This window comes from Equus quagga, chromosome 1 (genome assembly GCF_021613505.1).
Source record: "Equus quagga isolate Etosha38 chromosome 1, UCLA_HA_Equagga_1.0, whole genome shotgun sequence".
Taxonomy (NCBI): domain Eukaryota; kingdom Metazoa; phylum Chordata; class Mammalia; order Perissodactyla; family Equidae; genus Equus; species Equus quagga.
The window spans coordinates 56666386-56688066 of NC_060267.1; the positions used below are offsets into that span (position 1 = coordinate 56666386).

A 21681-nucleotide genomic window follows, 5' to 3' on the forward strand; every position below is an offset into this window, starting at 1 on the left:
ACTATTCTGAAATATACTCATATCCAATTTAAAGAACTGATGGTGATAAAGAAAGTAATACCTCTCACAGTTTCTAAAAGTGAGCCTGTAACTGAATGCTTAGTAAAGGCTGGTTGAAAGCAGGGGAAGAGGAAAGGAGGGATTGTGTGTAGGGCATTTCACCAGCAGGAGTAGTGTGTGTAAGGTCTTGAGTCTGAAAAGAACTTGGCATATTTAAGAATTGTGGTCAGTGGATAGGAGGAGGATGGTAAGAGTTGAGGTAGACAGAATATTTAGGTGAGGAGGTCTACAGAGACCATGATGTGGAGAAAGTGCATTGGAAGCCATTGGAACATTTTAAGTAGGAGGGTGATAAGCTCTTACTTGCATTCTGAAAAGATCACTTCTTGGCTCTTATGTGAAGTAGATTATGGGGGCAGTTGTGGGGAAGGGAAACTTGGAGATGAGTCAGAAGACTGCTACAGAAATTCATGAGAGTAACTCAGTCTGAGTTGATGGTGATGGTGGAGTTGGCTAGAGGTAGATCAATTTGAGCTATGTGTTGAAGGTAGACTTGAAAGAATTTGCTGGTGGATTGGATGTGATTGGTTAAGGAAGAAGGAAATAACAAGAATGACTCTGAGACATGATGTGAATAACTGGATTGATGGAGGTATGATATATTGTGAGACGGGAAAAAGTAGAGTTTGAGTTTGGAGGTGAAGCAGGTTTAGGTGAGAGGATCAAGAGTTTACTTTTGGCCATGTTAAATATGAAATGCTTGTGAGATATCTTAGTGGATAGATCAAGAAAGTAGTTGGTATGAGTGTGGAATTCCAAAGAGAGGTCTGTGCTGGAAATAATCATTTAGGAAGTAGCAGCAATATAGATGATATTCAAAAATATTGAAATGGTTATGGTTACTTAAGAGGTGAAGAGTGAAGAGAGGGAAAAGAGAAGGACCCACCCTGAAGAACACCATCATTCATACGGCATTTCATCAAGAGAAAGCAAGTAGAGAAAGCTAAGAAAGAGAAACCTGTGAGATAGGAGGAAAAACTAGGAAAGTATTACATCACAAAAGCCAAGAAAGTGTTTCAAGAAGGAGGGGAGGGAGCAGTGATTTGTTTGCATCTGCTAAAGAGGTCATGGACAAACGGGATAGAGAAGTAACCATTGGATTTGGTTGGTGAATTTAGCAAGAGTTATTTTGGTGGAGAGGTGGGAACAGAAACCAGACATTGGAGTAGATCAAATTGTAAATAGCAGGTGATAAGGTATTCATGACATGTGTAGTAAGCACTTCCTTCTCTTTTGTGTAAAAAGATGTTTCAAACAAGTGAATTTTTTTCCAAGTGTGTTTTCTGTGTGCTGAAATTATTTTAAAACTTTCTGATTTCCCATGCAGAATAACAATTAGAATTACATAAAATCTTTAACTCTTTGCTTATTCCTTCTTAAATGAGTACATTTTGCAGTCTACTGATGACACATGTGTAGATGTATTTATTTTTTACATATTTTTGGACTACAAAAGGAATACTTAAGACTAAAAGTGGAGGACTTTAAAGCCTACTATGTTCTAACTCTCTAGATTTGTCAAGAATTTTTCCTGGATTCTGTGGACTTATACTTGGAATCCATGCTCTGCGTACTTTTGTAGGGGAGGAAGACATTTCCTCTACCCTCTCTGGGTTCGTCTGGCTGGAGAATGAATTAAATTCACATGAGACAGAATAGCAGGAGAAAATTAAACAAAGCTTTATAACACGTCTACATGGGAGAGGTCAGGCAAGCTGAGCAACTTGCCAAAATGGCCGAAGTCCCCACTTAAATATCATATCCAGCTAAAGACAAAGGAGGATGTTGGGGGTGGGGGGAGTCAGTTACAGGAGGTTATCAGACAAGCACAATAAACAAATGCAGATTTAAGTTCTTGCCTTCCTCATTGATTAAGAGTTTCTAGAGATAAGGTCATCCCCTTTCTTCTTTCTGGTACAGAGAGGGAGGGACCTTTACAGATGGAGATTTCCTTTACAATGTAAATGTCTCTTAACAAAAGGCAAGCAAGTTCCACTCCTGAGAGCCTCCTTTCCTGTCCCAAATAATCCTCATGCCAAAGAGACGTATCTTGGCATGGCCAATTCCAGGCCCCCATACTTTCGTGATATTTAAATATCAAAATGTGAATTATGAATCATAAAACAAGTATCTTCAGTGCAGACAGATGTTCTGGTAATTTTCCTTATCTCTAAAAACATTCATAATATGCATATTAAGTAATGTTAAAAAAAGAAGATAAAATAGTATTTATATCATTACAACTTGTAAAATCATATACACTGAAACTTAGAGTTAGGTGAATATCTTAGTGTACCAAAAACTATGTTCTTGTGTTAGTCAGCTTTTGCTGCAGGAACTAAATCCTCCAAAAGCTCAGTGACTTACAACAATATACACTCACCTTTTATGATGGCTGTAAGTCAGGTGTGACTGCTCCAGGTTGCCAGTCTACTGCAGGTCTGCCACATGTGTCTTCTCATTCCGGGACACAGGCTGAAGGGGGCTGTCTGGGACATGTTTTCATGGCAAATTGCAAAGGTCCCAGAAAACAAGCCGAATTACACATTTGCATGTAAAGTTTCTGCTTATGTGTGATGGATGTTATATCTGCCTGCGTTGCATTAGCCAAAGTAGTTATGTGGCCAGGTCCAAAGACAGTGGGTTGGGGATTGTATTCCTTTATGTCAAGGAGTGAGTGAATAATTGAGAACTTTAATGTATGATCTGCCACAATTTCTAAAGGAAAAAAGCATTCCCCATCCCAGGGTCTACGTAGGTTATGTACTTCATAATAGAAATTCTCAGTGCTGAGTCTGATGGTGGAGAATTTTCTACTTAGAGCACAGAATACTGGGTTGACAGTTGGAAGGTCTGGGTTCTTCTATTTATCTAACTCCTGGCTATCATTTTGCAGGTCTCCAAGAGATTCCATCAAATTGTAATCCATGTAAATGATCTGTCTTAAGCTGTGCTGTGCACAGCCTGAAGGGTGGAACACAGTCTCTGGGCCAGGTGCCTTTCTAAGTGCTAGGAGTATGGTGGTGAATAAGAGCCATGATTCTTGCCTGTGTGGTGCCAAGTGCAGAGGTGGAGAAGACACAGGCAACAAACCCCTGAGACACGTAAATGAATAAGATACTTACAGACAGTGATAAGTGCTATGAGGAAAAAAGTATGCTAAGGTAATGGGGTAGTTAGGTGCTTTTATAAAATTTTTATTTTTTGTTAAGGATTAATTTTTTTTAGAGCATTTTTAGGTTCACAGCATAATTGAGGAGAAACGGCAGAGATTTCCCACATACCCCCTGCCCTCACACATGCATGGCCTCCCCCACTATCAACATCTGCTACCAGAGTGGTACATTTGTTTATAATTGATGAACTATACTGACACATCATAATCACCCAAAGTCCATAGTTTACATTACAGTTCACTCATGATGTTGTCTGTTCTGTGGGTTTGGACAAATGTGTAATGACGTATATCCATCATTATGGTATTATGTAGAGTAGTTTCACTGCCCTAAAAATCTGTGCTCTGCCTGTTACCCACCCAGTGCTCCCTCGACCCAACCCCGATTCTTTAGATACAGTGGTAAAGGAAAGCCTCTCTAAGGAGAGAGCATGTTTGAGGTGAGGCCTGAATGATAAGGAATCAGCAAAGACCTGGGGGAAGAGTGTGTCCAAGTAGAGGAAACAAGCTAGTGCAGAGCTGCAAAGGTAGGGATAGGTTTTTCTGTTTCTCTTCCTCCTCCCTTTTTTTTTTTTTTCCAAAAAGACCTGAGAGAAAGGCAGTGCAATTAGAGCAGAAGGAATAAGAAGGAAGAGTGAAATGAGACCAGGCAAGTAGGCCAGGGAGGGACCAGATCATGTAGGCATGTAGAAGGAGTTTAGATTTTATTTTAATAAAGTCTGCTGTAAAATGGGCAGCCTCTGGGGTCTTTAAATAGGAGGGAGAGAGTGGTGATTTTACAGAGGTCACTCTGGATGTGGAGAATGGGTTGTGAAAAGATAGAATGAGGACAGGAGCCTATTGGAATATTATAGGTGAGAGATACCATTGGCTTGAAACAGGGTGGTAGTAGCAGCAGAAAAGGTGAGAAGTGGATGGATTCTGGGTATATTTTGGAGGTCAAGCCAGCAGGACTTCCTAATGGATTAGATGTGGAGAGTGAGGAAAAGAGGAATCGAGGACGATTGTGGGATATTTTAACTGAGCTAAAACCAAGATTGGTAAGGAGCAGGTTTAAAGGAGGGAAATCAAGAATTCTGTTGTAGAATGTGAGATTTGAGATTCTCATTTGTCACCTTAAGAGAGATTTTGAGTAGGTAGTGACTATCACTATGTGATTTTAATGTACCACTGTTTCTTAACTGTATTTAGAATTGATGCACGTGCTTATTGAATCGAAAGAATTTTAAAGCTTGAAGGAATTTTAGGCTAGCCAATTTGACTGAGATTAAAAATGGCAACAAAGTTCTCTTTAGAATATTAGTTATCACATTTTAGCTATGAGATAGTAAAATATGTTTATTTAGTTGAGAATTTGTCCACCCAGTCCCTTTGGTATCAGATTTCCATTAATTGTCTGTGTTTTTCTATTTTTGTTTACCATCTTCACTTGAGAGAGTGGAGTCTACCAAATATGGTATTTGTATTTTTTTCCCACTAACAAATAATCAAGTGAATGTGATTTTTTTCATCCTTATGAGTGAACTCATTATATTGCCCTGAAAACCTGTATTTGATTTTACTTTACTCTTAGAGCTAATCCAAAAGCCAACAGCCTTAACAAAAGAACCATTTCTTTCTTCCCGTCTGTTTTAACAGATTTTCTGTGAGGAATCAAGCAACGAGAGGATCTTATCCATAGATGGTGGAATCTTAGAGCTGAAAGGCTTTCTGAAACCATCTTGTTTACCTTTTTCAATTTACTGATGAAGAAACTGTTCTTTTCTATTGAAAATGTGTTTTTTTGTGTTTTGTTTCTCTTTGGAGTGGAAGTTCTTTGCTGAAAAAGAGGAGGTGGTTTCTGTATGTACTACTACTTGGGAAGTGGTTTCAGTAGAAAACTTATTGGATCATTTAACAATGAAAACTTGTCTTTTGTTGTAGTCTTTCCTTGGCCCTTCTCCATTCATTGCAACTTCGGTTCTATATTTAATCTGTACACAGTTCTGTTCCTTGCTGCTAATTTCAGGGTTGTTAGTATAGAATAATCATGGGAGCTAGAAAAGAATAGAATAAGGAGGATAGAGTTAGAGAAAACTGAAATTTTGAGACTGAAAAAGAAAATATTAAATCTTCAAGTGACTTGAAGAGTTCTATATACTGAGTTTTTGTTTGGTTTTGGAGAAAGAATTCATTTCTTGTAATTTCCAGTTTTGAAGCGGAAGTATGTGAACTATTAGCAAGTAGAGTGTATCCTTCTATGTAATTCTGATGATGCCTTAAATTTGTATGTAGCACTTTCACAGATATTGTCCATTTGCTTCTCAAAACTGCACTCTGAAATAGGAAGAACAAATATGATCTCTTTTTGAAAGTAGATGAAAGTAAGATTTAGAAAGCTTAGAGTTATTTGTCCAAGGTCACATGACTAAATGAGAGCATGTGCTAAGCCTTCTGACTGCTTTTTCTGCTCAAAAGAGCTGCCTTTGTGAGAATTGGCACCACACTGACTTCATGTTTCTCAATTCCAACTTCTGCCCCTGAGTATTTCTGTTGAGCCCAGAGGTTAGATTCAGTGTTGGTACTTGTTTTTTGATAGAATTGTTATTGCACACCTCATTTTCTGTTAGGCCAGGATAATTTTGCTTCTCAGATGCATTCTAACCTTTTAATGGATTTTCTCTTTATTTTGAAAATAAATAAACCTGATGTATCGTAGTGCAGTCTGTCACATTTCTAATGATTCTGCATCACTTTCTTTGAGTATTTTTTCCTTCTTTTTCTGAAGATGTAGAACTTAACTAGATTGCGTAGACTTTTTAAAAATATGATGGTAGTTTCTCTTAGGCTCTCTAGTTGCATTGAATGCCAGTCGTTCATTAAGGATAAAAGTGTAATAGGAAAGGCAATGGGGGAGTGTCTTTTTTTTTTTCTAATTAAAAACAAGTTAAGTGAAATTCTGAATTTATAAAAATAAGGTTTAAAGGTAGTTATATCTGTTACAGAGTGATATGTCTTTTTGTACAAGTGTTTACCAGCAGGTTCCTTTAAATCAGTGAACCTATTAGGAGTGTTATTTGATCACATATGGCCCTTTAACGAAAATAAATACAAATACCAGAATTTCATTCCAGACCTACTGAATTAGAATCTTTGGGTCCTGAATGTATGTATTTTTTAAAAACTTCACAAGTGATTAAGATACTCACTACTGTTTGAAAACTAGTGCCTTGGGGCCAGCCAGGTGGCATGGTGGTGAAGTTCACGCATTCCGCTTCAATGCCTGGAGTTTGTTGGTTTCGATCCTGGGCATGGACCTATATACCGCTCATCAAGCCATGCTGAGGTGGCGTCCCACAAAGCAGAACTAGAAGGATGTATAACTAGAATATATAACTATGTACTGGGGCTTTGGGTAGGAGGAAAAAAAAGGAAGATTGGCAACAGTTGTTAGCTCGGGGCCAGTACTCCTCACCAAAAAATCCCCCAAAAAACTAACACCTAAAGTTATGCAGTTCTATTTTATTGAAGATAGTTAATGTATTAAAAACTTCTCAGGAAAATGCTTTGCAAAGGGACCAGTCACTATACGTCCTCTGAGGAATCTTTGGGAAATAAAGTTAGATTTATTTGCTGTTTGTTAAAGGAAAATGTCCCATTTACTCACAGTTGACTGTTTAGAAAAAAATATTGAGGTAATTCACATATAAAATTCACCAATTTAAACTGTAAAATTGAAGGGTTTTAGTATGTTCACAGAATTCTGCAACCATCACAACAATCTAAGTTTAGAACATTTTTATCACCCCAAAAGAAACCTCTTACTCATTAGCTATCACTCCCTATCCCCACTCTCTGAATCCTAGGCAACTTTTTTTTTAAATACTGGTACCTAAGCTAACATCTGTTGCCAATCTTCTTTTTTTCTTTTTTCTTCTTTTTCTCCCCAAAGCCTCCCAGTACCTAGTTGTGTATTCGAGTTGTAGGTCCTTCTGGTTGTGCTATGTGGGACGTCGCCTCAGCATGGCCTGATGAGAGGTGCCATGTCCGCGCCCAGGATCTGAACCATTGAAACCCTGGGCCACTGAAGCAGAGTGCGAACTTAACCACTCGGCCATGGGTCTGGTCCCCTAGGCAACTTCTAATCTACTTTCTCTCTTTACGAATTTGCCTATTCTGAACGTTCTATATAGATGGAATCATACAATATGTGGTGTTTTGTGACTTCCTCTTTTACTTAGCTTAATGTTTTCAAGGTTCATGTATGTTGTAGCATGTATCAGAACTTCCTTCCCTTTTAAAGATTTTATTTTTCCTTTTTTTCCCCAAAGCCCCCTGGTACATAGTTGTGTATTTTTAGTTGTGGGTCCTTCTAGTTGTGGCATGTAGGACACCACCTCAGTGTGTCCTGACGAGCAGTTCCCTGTCTGCGCACAAGATTCAAACTGGCAAAACCCTGGGCCTCTGAAGCTGAGCGCTGAACTTAACCACTCTACCACGGGGCCAACCCTTTCATTCCCTTTTAATGGCTGAATAATTCTCCTTTGTATGGATAATACTATATTTTATTTATCCAAAATCAATTGATGGACATTTGTGTTGTTTCCACTGTTTGGCTGTTGTCAATAACGTTGCGGTGAATATTCATGTGTGGGCATATGTGTTCATTTCTCTTGGATATACATGGGAGTGATTTTTCTGGGCCGTTTGTTAACTCTGCTTAACGTTTTGAGGAACTGCCAGACTGTTTTCCGCAGCAGCCGTACCATTTTGCATACCTTCCAGCAGTGTTTGAGGGTCCCACTTTTCTCTACATTCTGGCCAACACTTGTTTTTGTCTGTCTTTTTGAGTATAGCTGTCTTAGTGGGTGTGAAGTAGTATCTCATTTGGTCACAGATGACTCCTGAGCTTTTATCAGGTGACCTGCCTCGGTTAGCTGTGGCTAAGGATTCCAATTATTTAACCTCTTTGATGACTTTGGAAGTAGAAGCTAAATTCACACCTATTATAGAACTCACCTTGTGTTCATTCAATTTCTAACAGTCCATTTCTTTTCATCTATACTGTCACTACTTTAGTCTAAGCCACTGTCATCTTCCGTCTGGAAGATTGGGCTAGCCCTCCGAACAGGACTTTCTGTTTTGTTTCTTGTTCCTGTCCAATATATTCTTCACACAGTTGCTAAAGAGAGCTCTGAAAAATGCAGAGTTTGTTATGCCATTCCCATTTTTAGAAATTCTTTGTTTGCTTCCCATTGCACTTAGGATAAAATCCTCACTCCTTTCCATAGCCTACAGTACTCTGCGTGATCTCACCTCTGCCTATCTCTCTGACCTTATTTTGGAACATTCTCTTCCTTCTTCCGTGAGGGGCAACCACACTGGCCTTATTTCACTCCCTTAAATAGGCTGGGCTCTCTCCAGCTTCAGAGCCTTCAAACATGGCTGTTTCCTCTGCTTGGAGTGTTCTTATATCCACACCTCTGGCTAACTGCTGCTCATCCTTTAGTATTCAGGTTAAGTACCACTTCCTCGGAAACCTTTCTCAAATTCTCTGTTCCCGTTCTGTATCAGCTTCCCCACAGTTATCTTTAATCAACCTTTTATTTTCCATCACAGTACATATCACAGCTTATAATTATGTATTCATATGATTAGATGTTTAATAATTATTTTTGCTTGTAGGCTCTATGTTCCTTGGTGGAATGAATTTTGTCTTTTGTTCACTTCATCCTCAGATTCTAGCCCAGTCTTTCATTCATGGTGGGCATATAATACATGGTTGTTGAATGAACTTAGCAGCAGCCAATTTAGAGTTCTATGTCTAAATTGCCTTAAGTTGTTTCCTTAAAGAGATGTACAGGAAGAGAACATTAGGGTAATGCTGTTTCAGTGTTCAGGGAAAACTTAATTAACATACTTACTTAATCTATAATGGAATAAATTCATTCTTATTATTTATCAGAAGAATAACGCTAGCTCATGTTTATTGAGCCTTTATAATGTATGAGGCAATTTTCTAAGCTCTTTTGCAAATATCATCTCATTCATTCCTAAAGTAGCCTTTGTGGAATAGGTGTTAGTAGTATCTCTGTTTTACAGATGAGGAAACTGAGGCTGCATTGAATTGATATGAGTTGTACACTAGGACTTGTTTTGGAGGATCCTTTGCTTTTTCTCTTCATGGGGGCTGGATTTTCTTTTCATTGGTTTATTGTCAAAAGTATGATTTGGCAAGTTCAGTGGTTTTTTGCCTTTAATACATTTTAAAGGACCTTATTTCCAGACATGGTCAAAATTGTGGAAAAAAGAGATCCTGTGATAGGTGATAGTGATCCACTGTAATTGTGGAATTGACTCTCAGGTGGCATCAAATGAAATAACCTGTGTGCACAGTTACATTCAGTTTCTCTGTGTAGAATTCCTTTATTTGAGGTGATGGAGAGGTTAATCTGTTTGGTTCCTTGTTAAGCAAAATGCTCATTTAAGAAAGAGTACTGAGGGGCTGGCCTGGTGGCACAGTGATTAAGTTCACACACTCTGCTTCGGAGGCCCTGGGTTCACTGGTTCACATCCCAGGTGCAGACTTGGCACCGCTTGTCAGACCATGCTGTGGCAGGCATCCCACATATAAAGTAGAGAAGGATGGGCACGGATGTTAGCTCAGGGCCAGTCTTCCTCAGCAAAAAGAGGAGGATTGATGGTGGATGTTAGCTCAGGGCTAATCTTCCTCAAAAGAAAAAAAAGAAAAAGAAAAAAGTACTGGACTGGAAATCAAATACTTAAAATTAAAATCTCTGGAATAGGCATCTCTGTTTTTCACAAGCTCCCCGACATGATTCTGGGGCACACTTATAAGTCGAGGACCAATGATTACAGTCTTCTCCTTTTTATAATACATATGTATAGGTTCCAGACTGATGGAATTTCCAGCAGGGTAAGGCTAGGCCTAGAAGAGCTGAGTGTGTCCTCTTCTGTAAATGGAGTATCTAGTAGTATGTACCTTGTCTTGCAGGGTTGTAGTGAGAATAAGATAAGTTAGTACATGTAAAGCAGTGAGAACAATGCCTGGTACGTGGAAGGTACTTAATAAATGTCAGATGTAGCACATCATCGGAGGGGTGTATATTTGTGTCAAAAAGAAAGGACTTGCTTAAATTTCACCTTAGAAAGGCACTGTCCCATCGAAAGGACAAAGTTAATCAGATTCCTGTTTTTATATTATCATTCTTATTAGACTTTGTAATCATCTTTTTTAAAAAAAGAAAAAGAGGGGCCGGCCCCGTGGCCTAGTGGTTAAGTTCACGTGCTCCACTGCAGGTGGCCTAGTGTTTCATTGGTTCGAATCCTGGGCCCAGATGTGGCTCCGCTCATGGAGCCACACTAAGGTGGCGTCCCACATGCCACAACGAGAAGGACCCACAACTAAGAATATACAGCTATGTACCGGGGGGCTTTGGGGAGAAAAAGGAAAAAAATTTAAAAATCTGAAAAAAAAAGATTGATGTGGTTATTGTTTGTCTCCACTCACCTGAACGTAATGTCTATCGACAACACCTAAAATAGTCTGGGAATATTGTATTTGCTCAATAAATATTTAAGTAAAGAAATGAATGAGTGATTGAACTTGAGTTTTAGCTCTGGCCCTGTTGCCAAACAGCTGTGTGACTTTGGCCAATTTTCTTAATTTCTTTGGACCTCATTTTCTTCATATTGAAATGAAGTTGTTGCACTAGGTGATACCTAAGGTTTTCTCAATCTCCAAATTTCTCTGGTCCTCCCGCTATAGTTTTAACACTTTTTATTAGAGGATAAAAGATGAATGAGGGTCATAATTAGTTTTTTCATAGATCAGTCCCTTAGGAGTCTTTGATTGAACAGCCCTATTTAATGGCTACTTATGTCACTTATGTCATGTTTGGTTTTATATAGTGAAGTTATTTCTGTGTGCCAGTGGATAATCTCAAAGGAAGCACTTTGGTAAAAGGGAAAAAACGGGTTTTGGGTTCAGAGATACCCGGATTTGAATCCCTGGTCTCTTCTACAGCGTTATTTCCTAACGTTTTTGAGTGGGAGGATCCTTAAAAGAAAAAAACCCCAGAAATCTCATTGAAGTATAAAATGCATGCAGAAAAGTGCATGTATCATAAGTGGATAGGGTGATAAGTTTTCATAAACTGGACACACCTGCATAACCAACACTCCTAGATGTCCCCTTAGTGCTCCCTCCCCCAAAGGTAACTGTTTTCCTGACTTCTAATGGCATCGTTTTGCCTGTGTTTGTACTTTATGTCATTGGAACCATTCAATATGTACTCTTTTTATCTGACTTCTTTACTCAGCATTAGGTTTGTGAAATTTATCTGTATTTACTTAGTGTAGCTGTAGAGTGTTCATTTTCACCGCTCTATAGTATTTGTTTACGTGACTGTACTACATTTTGTTTATTCATTCTCTTGTTGAAGGCTATCTGGATTATTTCCAATTTGGGGCTATTAGGAATAGTGTCTCTGTGAATATTCTAGTACTTGTCTTCTGATGAACGTATAGATGCATTTCTCTTAGCTATACATGTAGGAGTGGAATTGCTGGGTCAGGAAATGACCCCTTTCCTCCTTTAAGTGTCAGAAACATTTAACAGACCCTCTACATGATAGTCATATTTTTAATATTAGTTTGAAAAAACTAAATGATAGAAAGTGACTATGAATTCAGTTCATCTTAAGAGAATTTGTATTTTGTAAATCACTATAGCACCTACATGGATTTGAAACATAGTAGGAAGGACCTACATGTAAGATGTCATTAGGTTGGGAATCAAGGTGCCACTTAGAACTATGTAACTTCCCTTAGCTTCTCTCTCCTCATTTACTTCACTCAATCTAGATTTCCACATTATAAAATAGGGATAGAAATACTCATCTCAAAAGGTTGTTCTGAGGATTTGATTATTTAATTTGTAAAAACATTTAGTACAGTGTTTGACATGTAGTTAGTGCACAGTAAATAGTAATTGTTACCTTGTCCTTCCTTTATGATAGTGCTCAAGTAATTGCAGTAAATCCTGATAAACACGTCCTGAACTTATCCATATATCTCAACTACCTTCGATTTCAGCAGTTTTCACAAAGGTGATTTCTAAATCTGTCATATTAGTGCTGACCTCTTTATTGGACATTTAACCCTTTCAAATTGAACTAATTTAGCCTATTCCCTCCCTTACCAGCTTTTCCTTCTGACTTCCTAATTTCTATTAAATACCAGCTTCTTTCAAGTACCCGGACTTGGTTCCTGGAATGTCAGAGTGGAAGGAATACCAAGAGTCATTTAGTTTAGTAAAGATGCATGCATGCACGCATTTATTCGTTACAGATATCTTTTAGGTTTTTTTAAACCATGTATTGGTCCTCTGGTAATACAAAGATAAGATATAGTTTCTGCCCTTACGCAGCTTACAGTCTGGTTGGAGAGATAGACAAGTAAATCAGTACATTTGTGGTAAGTGCTGTGTGATTGTTTGCATAGGGTGCTATGGGAGCAACTCTACCTACAGGCGGAGATCTGGAGAGGTAAAACTTGAGTTTCAGAGTTAGCTAAGAGAAAGGACTAAAGGGCATCTAGGCAAAGGGAATAGCAGATGTGAACACTCAGAAGTAATAAATAGCCTGATGCTTTTTAGAGACTAGTAGTAATGATAATAGCTAACGTGTATTGAATATACATTGATATGTAATGATGTCTGAACGTGCAAAATGTTCAGCATAGCTAGAATGAAGGATCAAGGGTACAAGGGAGTGGAAGGTTTGGTAGCAAGTAAGCCTAGGCAGTTGGGGCCTAAAATCCAGAGCTCTAGACTCCTGGTCCAATATTCTTCCATCATCCAAAATTCTTTTTGAAATGTGTAATGTTGTGTATTGATTGAAATGAATAGGCCATTGCTTCTGGGCCTCTGACTCTAAAGCCTGGGCTCTTTTAACTGTATCTACTGAAGTATATAGTTAAGCATTTTATAAGCTCTTTAGAAAAAAAACACAAGGCATTTCAAACCAGGTTGCCCTGATTTTTAGTTTTATGGCTTTATTTCACATCTCTGAATTTTCAAGGTATTAAGTTGAATAAAGAGAGCAGCCTTCTTGGTTGTCCTGCTTTTCCTCTGCTACAGATTTTTCTTCATAAATTGGGGATTAGGAGCCAACTTTTATTCATTCAACCTAGGGATTATTCTGTTGAACTGATTTACTTTAACCAAACTCATAGGAAAGCCACTCTATATTAGTTTATCATAAAAAAGCTAACTTGTAAATAGACTCCTGTCTGCTGATCACTTCAGTTTCTTTTCTTGAGGAAGCCTGCTTAGGAAATTCAGTTAAGATTAGAGTTGCTATGTAAGAATTTAAAAAAAGGGTGATTTTAAAGCTCTTTTCCATCAAGCTTTGGTAGCGATAACTAGTCTGTACAGGCTAAGGGTATATATATTTCTAGGAAGGCCAAAATGAATGTTCCTATAGATTAGATACTGTACTTACTCTATTGGACTATAACAGACACATTCACCAATGCCTACTCTTTGAGCTGTCATTTTTTTGTAGACACCTTAATTTAGCTATATCAGCTTGCTAACGCTCTTATGACATATAGATTTCTAAATTTAGGGCTGGATTCAACCTGACAGCTTTCCAAAAAGACTAGCAAAATCACGTGTTGATCAAATTAAGCTAAATTTATTACTTACTGCAGTAAGAGTGAACATGGCCCTAAAGAGTCCTAGTAGTGTTTTAGAAAGGAGACATTGACAGTTATTTATAGGGTTTTGGGCTCTGGGTTCTAGTGGTTTAAGGCAGGTCTTTCAACACAAGTCACGTTGGCATTGGGCACAGTTTGTGATATGATAGTTTAGGATTGGTGGAGAGAGTCTCGATGATTAAATATTTGTTTGATAAGCTAGCAGGTTTGTTTAGTTGAGCAATTTATTGTACTAAGGGTCTGGTTGAGGAATCTGTTGTTTTGGGGACGTTCCTAAAGCTATTTAATGGTTTGTATCCTTACCTTCTTGGGCAAGAATTTCCTGGAACAAATGATAAAGTCATGTTGATATAGGAGCCTTGGATCTTAGTCCTCATAATTAAGCTTGTGAATTCAGGTCTCAGTTCTCGGTAACATCTGTAAAGGTAGACAAATTTTCACCCAAGATTTATTGCCCCTAGCCCTGGGTATTTTGTCATTTCTTTAACCTTTATCTTCTCACTGTGGATGGTATTATGATTGTGGATCTCTGTGGTACTGTGTTGACTTCAATTAGTATTTAAATATATAATTTATGTCTTGCTATACTCCTGTAAATGCGTCCTAAGTTTCAGCTGCACTGAACTAGTCTCTTTTCCTCAAAATGAAACTTTTGCTTTCCCCTTTTGACTATTCTCTTTTATTTCATCTTTCCGAAGTTCTATTCCTCATCCAACCTTCCCTGAGCTCTATGCTTCCTAGCTTTAAGCTAGCTATACCTTATTTCTATTATACTCATTTATTCAGCCCATTAGTAGGTTGTAAGCCCATGGAAGACAGAGACTATATTTTTCTCATCTTTTAAAAAATCTTTTTAGGGGACCTGCCCTGTGGCTGAGTGGTTAAGTTCACATGCTCCACTTTGGCGTCTTGGGGTCTCGCCAGTTCAGATCCTGGGTGTGGACATGGTACTGCTCATCAAGCCATGCTGAGGTAGTGTCCCACATAGAACAACCAGAGGCACTCACAACTAGAATATACAACTGTGTACTGGGGGGCTTTGGGGAGAAGAAGGAGGAGGAAGGAAAAAAAACAGATTGGCAACAGATGTCAGCTTAGTTGCCAATCTTTAAAAAAAAATCCTTTTAATGAATTTTTTTTTTTGAGGAAGATTAGCCCTGAGCTAACATCCACTGCCAATCCTCCTCTTTTTGCTGAGGAAGACTGGCCCTGAGTCCGTGCCCATGTTCCTCTACTTTATATGTGTGGGACGCCTGCCACAGCATGGGTTGCCAAGCGGTGCCATGTCCGAGCCCAGGATCTGAACCAACGAACCCCAGGCCGCCAAAGTGGAATGTGCGAACTTACCACTGTGCCACCAGCCCGGCCCCTAACAAATACTTTTTAAACTGAATTACTCTGTTGAATTGAGTTGGGCTAAAACAGATAAATGCCCAGTAGATTCACAAATTATTTTCATATTAGACTGATCTTAAAGGCTATTCATCTTTATCATTATCGTTGTGTATCTTTCCAAAGGAAAAATATACTCTTGAGAATTGTCATTTTAGGATGCGCTTTGGATAGATCATCATATCAGATATCATTGTATTTTGAAATATAACCAGCTTTAACATAGTCTTCTCAAGATGGACTTCACTGAGTGTAGGAGGAGAAAACATCTAAAAATGACTTTGTACTTCCTTCAGAGCATTGACCTCTCTGTAAGTGTAATATAGTGATTTATTCATTGAAAGCCTTCAGGAATTAAATTTTATGCCTTTATTTTAGGGACCTTTGGTTTTAATTGTTAGTCTTTCACGATGTTCTGTTTCTCTTCATAATTTGTTTTGATGAGGGTCAGAGATATGACAACAGAGGCAGAACATAGCATGTATTTAACACTTGTATGTGATCATCTTAATACAGTGCAGTTACTGTTGAAAGAGAGATCTTTGGATACTATGGTTTAGTGGTCGCTGGATGAGAAGTTGAAAGTAATCTTGACTCATGACAAGGTAGTTCTTTAGAGTTAATATTGGAATACAGAGACTATTTTATATATAGTGCCCAGCATAGGCTTACCAAATCATCATTTTGTGGCATAGCTATCAACTTGCCTGTGTACCCTAGAGAAAGCGTTTTTTTATCCTGTGTTCTAGCCAGTGTTTGACTCTACCCCTTTATTCCTACTTGTTATCCCATGTCTAACCCAGGGAGTTGTAGTTACCACCACCCACTCCCTGTAGATCCCTAATTAACAGCTCCATAATGCTGGAACACATTAAATAGCTAATTATGGTCTAGTATGTTAGACATTGGATTTTTTTTGGACGTATTTCTGAGTATTGTGTTACAGGAGGGTGGGAATTGGGGATAATCCTTGATAAATCAACAGACATGTTGATACTTTGCACTTCTGAAGGAAACATTCTTTGATAAAAATGTAGACATTTTGCTGACGTGTCAGGATGGATGGAAGTATTTATCTCTACTGGATATGTATTTCTGACCACTGATCGCATTCTGCCTCATAACCACCAGAGATGGAATTATTACTGTTGGTGGTATCTATTAACAAAAAAATGACTAAAAAAACTAAAAAACATCTTAGAAGTGTAATCTACAGTGAAATTCTTGCCTTACATGTGGGCTTGCATTCTCTTGGATTGAGATTAGCTTTTTTGGAAGAACCATTTGGGGTAGAAAGGGAAGTTCTAAAAGATGAGCAGATGAATACAGGCAGCTGTAAAGCTTTGCAAGTTTCCGGTATGCATGAGTTTCAGTTATCATGGATTAGTTAAATAATACCAGTCCCTCAACAATATGATTCAACTTCCAGTTACCGTGGCGTATTTACTGTGAATAATTGCATAAAGTACAAACTTCTCTGCTAGCTCTTCAGTGCATAGATCACTGTGCAAATAATAGACGTGCATCATGATTAGTAGCCAGTCACATCACGTCTTTGGAAAGGCTGTCAGGGACTGATTGGCTATGGTGCATCTGTTATTCATTTAATGTACAAGAGTACCAAGTGTATAGTTGGGTTGCTTTCCAGTGATAAACCCATCTGACCTTTTACAGAAATGAAGAGAGAATTGGCTAACAAAAATTGAAGTGAAGCAAAGAAATGAAAATGATAATGCTGAAAGTGAAAGTCAAATCAAACACAAATGGAGTTACAGACGCAATAGCTGACTGTGGGAGTGTTGACACTGCCACCATTGAAGAGTTTAGAGATGCAGCCAGAGGAGCTTAGTGAAGGCAGACTTGTCAATGTCAGTGAGTAAAATGACAAAAAGAATGAGGATGTCCAGAGAAGTGATGCAGGCAAAAAAGTCTAAGGGACTCTTAAAGATATTTCATGACGTTGAAAGCACAAAGAATAAAATGTTGAAAGCTGATCCAAACTTAGAAAGGAGTATGACAGTTTGCCAAAGCAGAGAAAAGATGCTCACTCTGTGTTGTAAGTTATACAAGAAGGCGGCAAGCACTATTCAAATTACTATTGGTACTTTTTTTTTTTTTTTTTTTTACAAATTAACAATTCTCAATGTTTCTGTTTTAAAATAGAGCATACTAAATAAATACTAGTTTTACTATTTTTTTAAAATTTCCATGTACATTTAAAACTGACAGTTTTTAATGTTTTGACAATTTCTTTAAGGTCATGGAATAGTCATTTTCCCCATTGTTTATTAAGATTGCTTTACCTGATTTTGGCTTGCACAGTCATTTTTGCTATCTGCACTACCATGCGAAACAAGATCTGCCTCTGTGTGTTGTGGCCTTTTGGCCAAATGTCTGTTACCCACAAAATTAGGCAGTTTCATATCTAGAAAATAATTGAATGGAAAGAATAGAGCATGAACTTTGAAACTATATGGACCTGAGTTGAACTTCTCACTCAGATGTTTTCTAAGCGTTTGACCTTGAAGAAATCATTTAAGCTCAGATTCCTCATCTGTAAAATGGTAGCTGCTCAAGTAATACTTTTTAAATTTTTTGAATGCCTACTATTTTGCCTTGGTGTTACTAGTAACTATTTAATAGTAAGTAGCTCATATTATTAGCATCTTTCACAGTGGAGCATCTGATAAAATATTTTTTTCTCTGATGTGAACACATAATACGGGACCATGGCATATATAATTTGGGATGTAAAGTCCCTGTCTCTCATCATTTCTTTAGAGCCGAGTTTCTTGACCACAATTCACATTTGGCCAGATAGTTCTTTGTTGTGGGGAGCTGTCCTTTGCATTGTAGGATTTTAACAGCATCTTGGGCCTTACCTACTAGATGCCAGTAGCATTCCCTCGACTTGTGACAAGTAAAAATGACTCCAGATATTGCCAGATGTCTGAGGGGAGGATAGAGGACTGAGGAGAAGGCAAAATTACCCCTAGTTGAGAAGAACTGCTTTAGACTTTTTAAGTATTTTCTTAATTTGTTTCTTTCCTTTCCTGTTTCTCTTCTTCATTTGTGGCCTTCTCTCTGTTGCCAAAGTGATAGTTTCTAAATTCAAATTTAGTAATGCTCAGCTTGGCCTGATCTCACATAATTTAAATGCTTAGCTTTGCCTACAAGATAAAGCCTAAAGCCCCTTAGTATCAAAAGCCTTTAAAGAGCTGTTCCTACCTAACTGCACCTCCATTCCTCCCCCTCCTGTTTTTTTTAAAAGCATTTTATTGAGGGATGATTTACACAAAATCATTTTATTGAGGAATAATTTAACACAGTAAAATACCCAAATCTTAAATATCTAGTACGATGATGCTACATATGTATGACTACCACACGAATCAAGATTCAGGTTCTGTTGCTTCGGAAACGTCTGTCATGCCCTTGTCCAGTTAGCCCCCTCCCCACCTCACACCCATTCCCACAGGTGACCGTGTTCTGGCCTCTACTGCAATAGATTTGTTTTGCTTGTTGCTGAACTTAATAGAAATGGAATCCTACAGCACACACTCTCTTTATGATGTCTTCTTTCACTCAGCGTGTTTTTGTTACTTAGCCATATTGTTTTGCATGTCAGCAGTTCTTGTTTATTACTAAGTAGTATTCTGTCATATAAATATATCACACTTGTTTATCTGTTTTCTTACTGATAGACAATAGGGTTGTTTTTGGTTTTTGACTATTATGAGTAATGCTGCTGTGGGTCTCTTTACCTTCTTTTTAAATTATTTTTTTATTGTGGTAAAATATTTAACAGAAAATTTGCCATTCTAACTGTTTTTAAGTGTACAGTTAAGTGGCACTAATTACAGTCACAATATTTTGCAGCCATTACCATTATTTCCAGAAATTTTCATCATCCCAAACAGAAACTATACCTATCAAGGAATAACTCCCCATTCCCTCCTCCTCCCAGCCTCGTCCTTGGTAACCTCTAATCTACACTCTGTCTCTATGAATTTGCCTGTTGTAGATATTTCATATAAATGGAATTGTACAGTGTTTGCCCTATTGTATGTGGCGCATTTTACTTAGCTTAGTGTTCTCAAGGTTCATCCACGTGGTAGCATGTATCTGAACTTCATTCCTTTTTATGACTGAGTCATATTCTATTGTATGTATATGCCACATTTTGTTTGTTATTCATCTGTTGATGGACATTTGGATTGTTTCTGTACTCACCTTTTTTAGCCTCACGTCACATTTACTTTTTGCTGCAGCCATGCTAAACTACATATTCTTTGTGTCATGCTTTTTCTTTCCTCTCTGTTTTTGGATACATGCTATTACCTTTACCTGTCATGCCTTTCCCCTGTCATATCTGTTGAACTCTTACACATTTTTCAGGGCTTAGTTCAGATGTTACCTTTCTGGAAAACTTCCCACCAGTGCCAAAGTTCACTGTTTTCCCTTTTCTCTTTGCATCAGACCTTTCTCATCCTGTTCATTAGCTCATTGCTGTAGTTACTTGCTTACGTGCATGTCTCCTCCACTAGATCGTGATGCCTACTGTAATGTTCTCAGTACCTAGCCCATCATTAGAATGATAAAGACCGTCGTTTATTTATCGCCTTCTGAGTCCTAGGCCCTGTGATAGTTTCTTTTTGTTCATTACCTTTGATCCTTAAAACAGATCTGCAGTATAGGTACAGTATTGTTAAAATCATTTACAGATAAGGAAACTGATGCTTAGAGAGGTTGTATGTAATCTTGTGAAAGATTACAGAATTTATCAGTAGTCAAGTTTTGTCTGGCTTGAATCTCACTCTTAATCCATTATGGAAAGCCACCTTTTCCTAAAAAATATTTGACTAAATGAATAAACAGTGTTTTTGGCCCCTAATTTGTGATCAACCCAGACCATATATGCTGCATTCTGAATGTACTTCTCTTTTCTTTCAATAAACCTGTATTAGCACTGCTGAAGACACAAAGCTGTTCCTTCCCCAACAGCAGTGTCATTGTCCCTTTTTCGTCTCTATGATTCGGACGCTGAACCATTCATCTCTCCTTCCTGTAGACGTCTGTAGTGGTGAGTGCCTACTGAGAGAGGCACCCTATCCTCATTTTTCCTTATCTGAGTCTTTAAGATTAACTATGTGAGATCTCCTTTCTTTTGCCAGTGAGGCTGGCTTACCTTTTCCTATCAGCAGTCTTCTATGGATCCAAAGGCACTTTTAGCCTTATATTCAAAATTGATTGTAAGAAATCTCTTTGATATTTCAGATTGCAACTTAATCAGGTTTTACTTATGATAGTACTGGAAACGTTTAACAGTGGTTCTGTTTTATGTACTTATTTGTAGTTTTATTGGAAACTGCTGACATTTCTTCATATAAGAATCAAGATTGAATCCTGTTTCTGTTTCTCTTTGTGAAGAATCAGATACATGTTGAACATACATAAATATTTGACCTATTTTATATTTTATATGTAAGTTTATATTTTATACTTTAAAATCAGTCTGCTAATCATTTCAAGTTGTCTATTTTCAGTTTTCATATAGTTGATTTTTAATGGAATTTTATCATTTTTTTTATGTTTACTTAGAGACGGTCTTTTTAAATTTTTTGTTGAAAATCTTTTAAAGCATTAGTTAATTTAGCCACTATGTAAGTGTATTAAATATTGCACAGAGCTGTTTTGGGAGCCATGGGGGAGAAGACAAACATCAACACTTAAAATTTATTTTCGGAAATGATACACTAAAAAAGTAAAATTTTATCAAACATTAATTAGGGGCCAGCTGGGTGGCTCAGCAGTTAAATGCGTGCGTTCTGCTTCGGCAGCCCAGGGTTTGCCAGTTTGAATCCCGGGTGCAGACATGGCACTGCTCGGCAAGCCATGCTGTGGCAGGCATCCCAGATATAAAGTAGAGGAAGATGGGCACGGATGTTAGCTCAGGGCCCGTCCTCCTTGGCAAAAAGAGGAGGTTTGGCAGGAGTTAGCTCAGGGCTAATCTTCCTGGAAAAAAAAAAATTAAACAGTGTAAGTCAGTCAAACAAGAGCTGTAATCAGATTATTAGTCATCAAATAAGGGGTATAGAGTTTAAGTGCTAAAGAATTTCAGAAGAGGAGGCAGTTGTTAGGGTTAGGTAGGGCATACATTCTCTGGTGAAATTGCTGCTTGTTTGGAGGGAGTGAAAAACAATGGTTTGTAGGCCTCCAAAGAGCCACAGTACATAAACAGACAGATAGTATATCTGTGTTAATTCAAATTTCATAGGGATGGGAGAAAGCAATCTGAAAATGCTCCTGGGAAGGCAGTGGGGAAAGTGGCA

General features: G+C 38.0%; 1 protein-coding gene across 2 annotated transcripts in view; it reads left to right on the plus strand.

The window, feature by feature from the left end:
* Window positions 1-21681, plus strand: part of ADIPOR2 (adiponectin receptor 2) — a 119961-nt gene that overhangs the window by 81280 nt on the left and 17000 nt on the right. The window contains exons 1-3 of one of the 2 annotated variants that reach the window (XM_046671474.1): window positions 4853-4859; window positions 9194-9198; window positions 9968-9973. The exons of the other annotated variant lie outside the window; for it this stretch is intronic. The gene's annotated coding sequence lies outside the window, so the exon portion shown is untranslated. Of the gene's footprint in view, window positions 1-4852; window positions 4860-9193; window positions 9199-9967; window positions 9974-21681 lie in introns of those variants that run through there. 2 annotated transcript variants of the gene reach the window in all.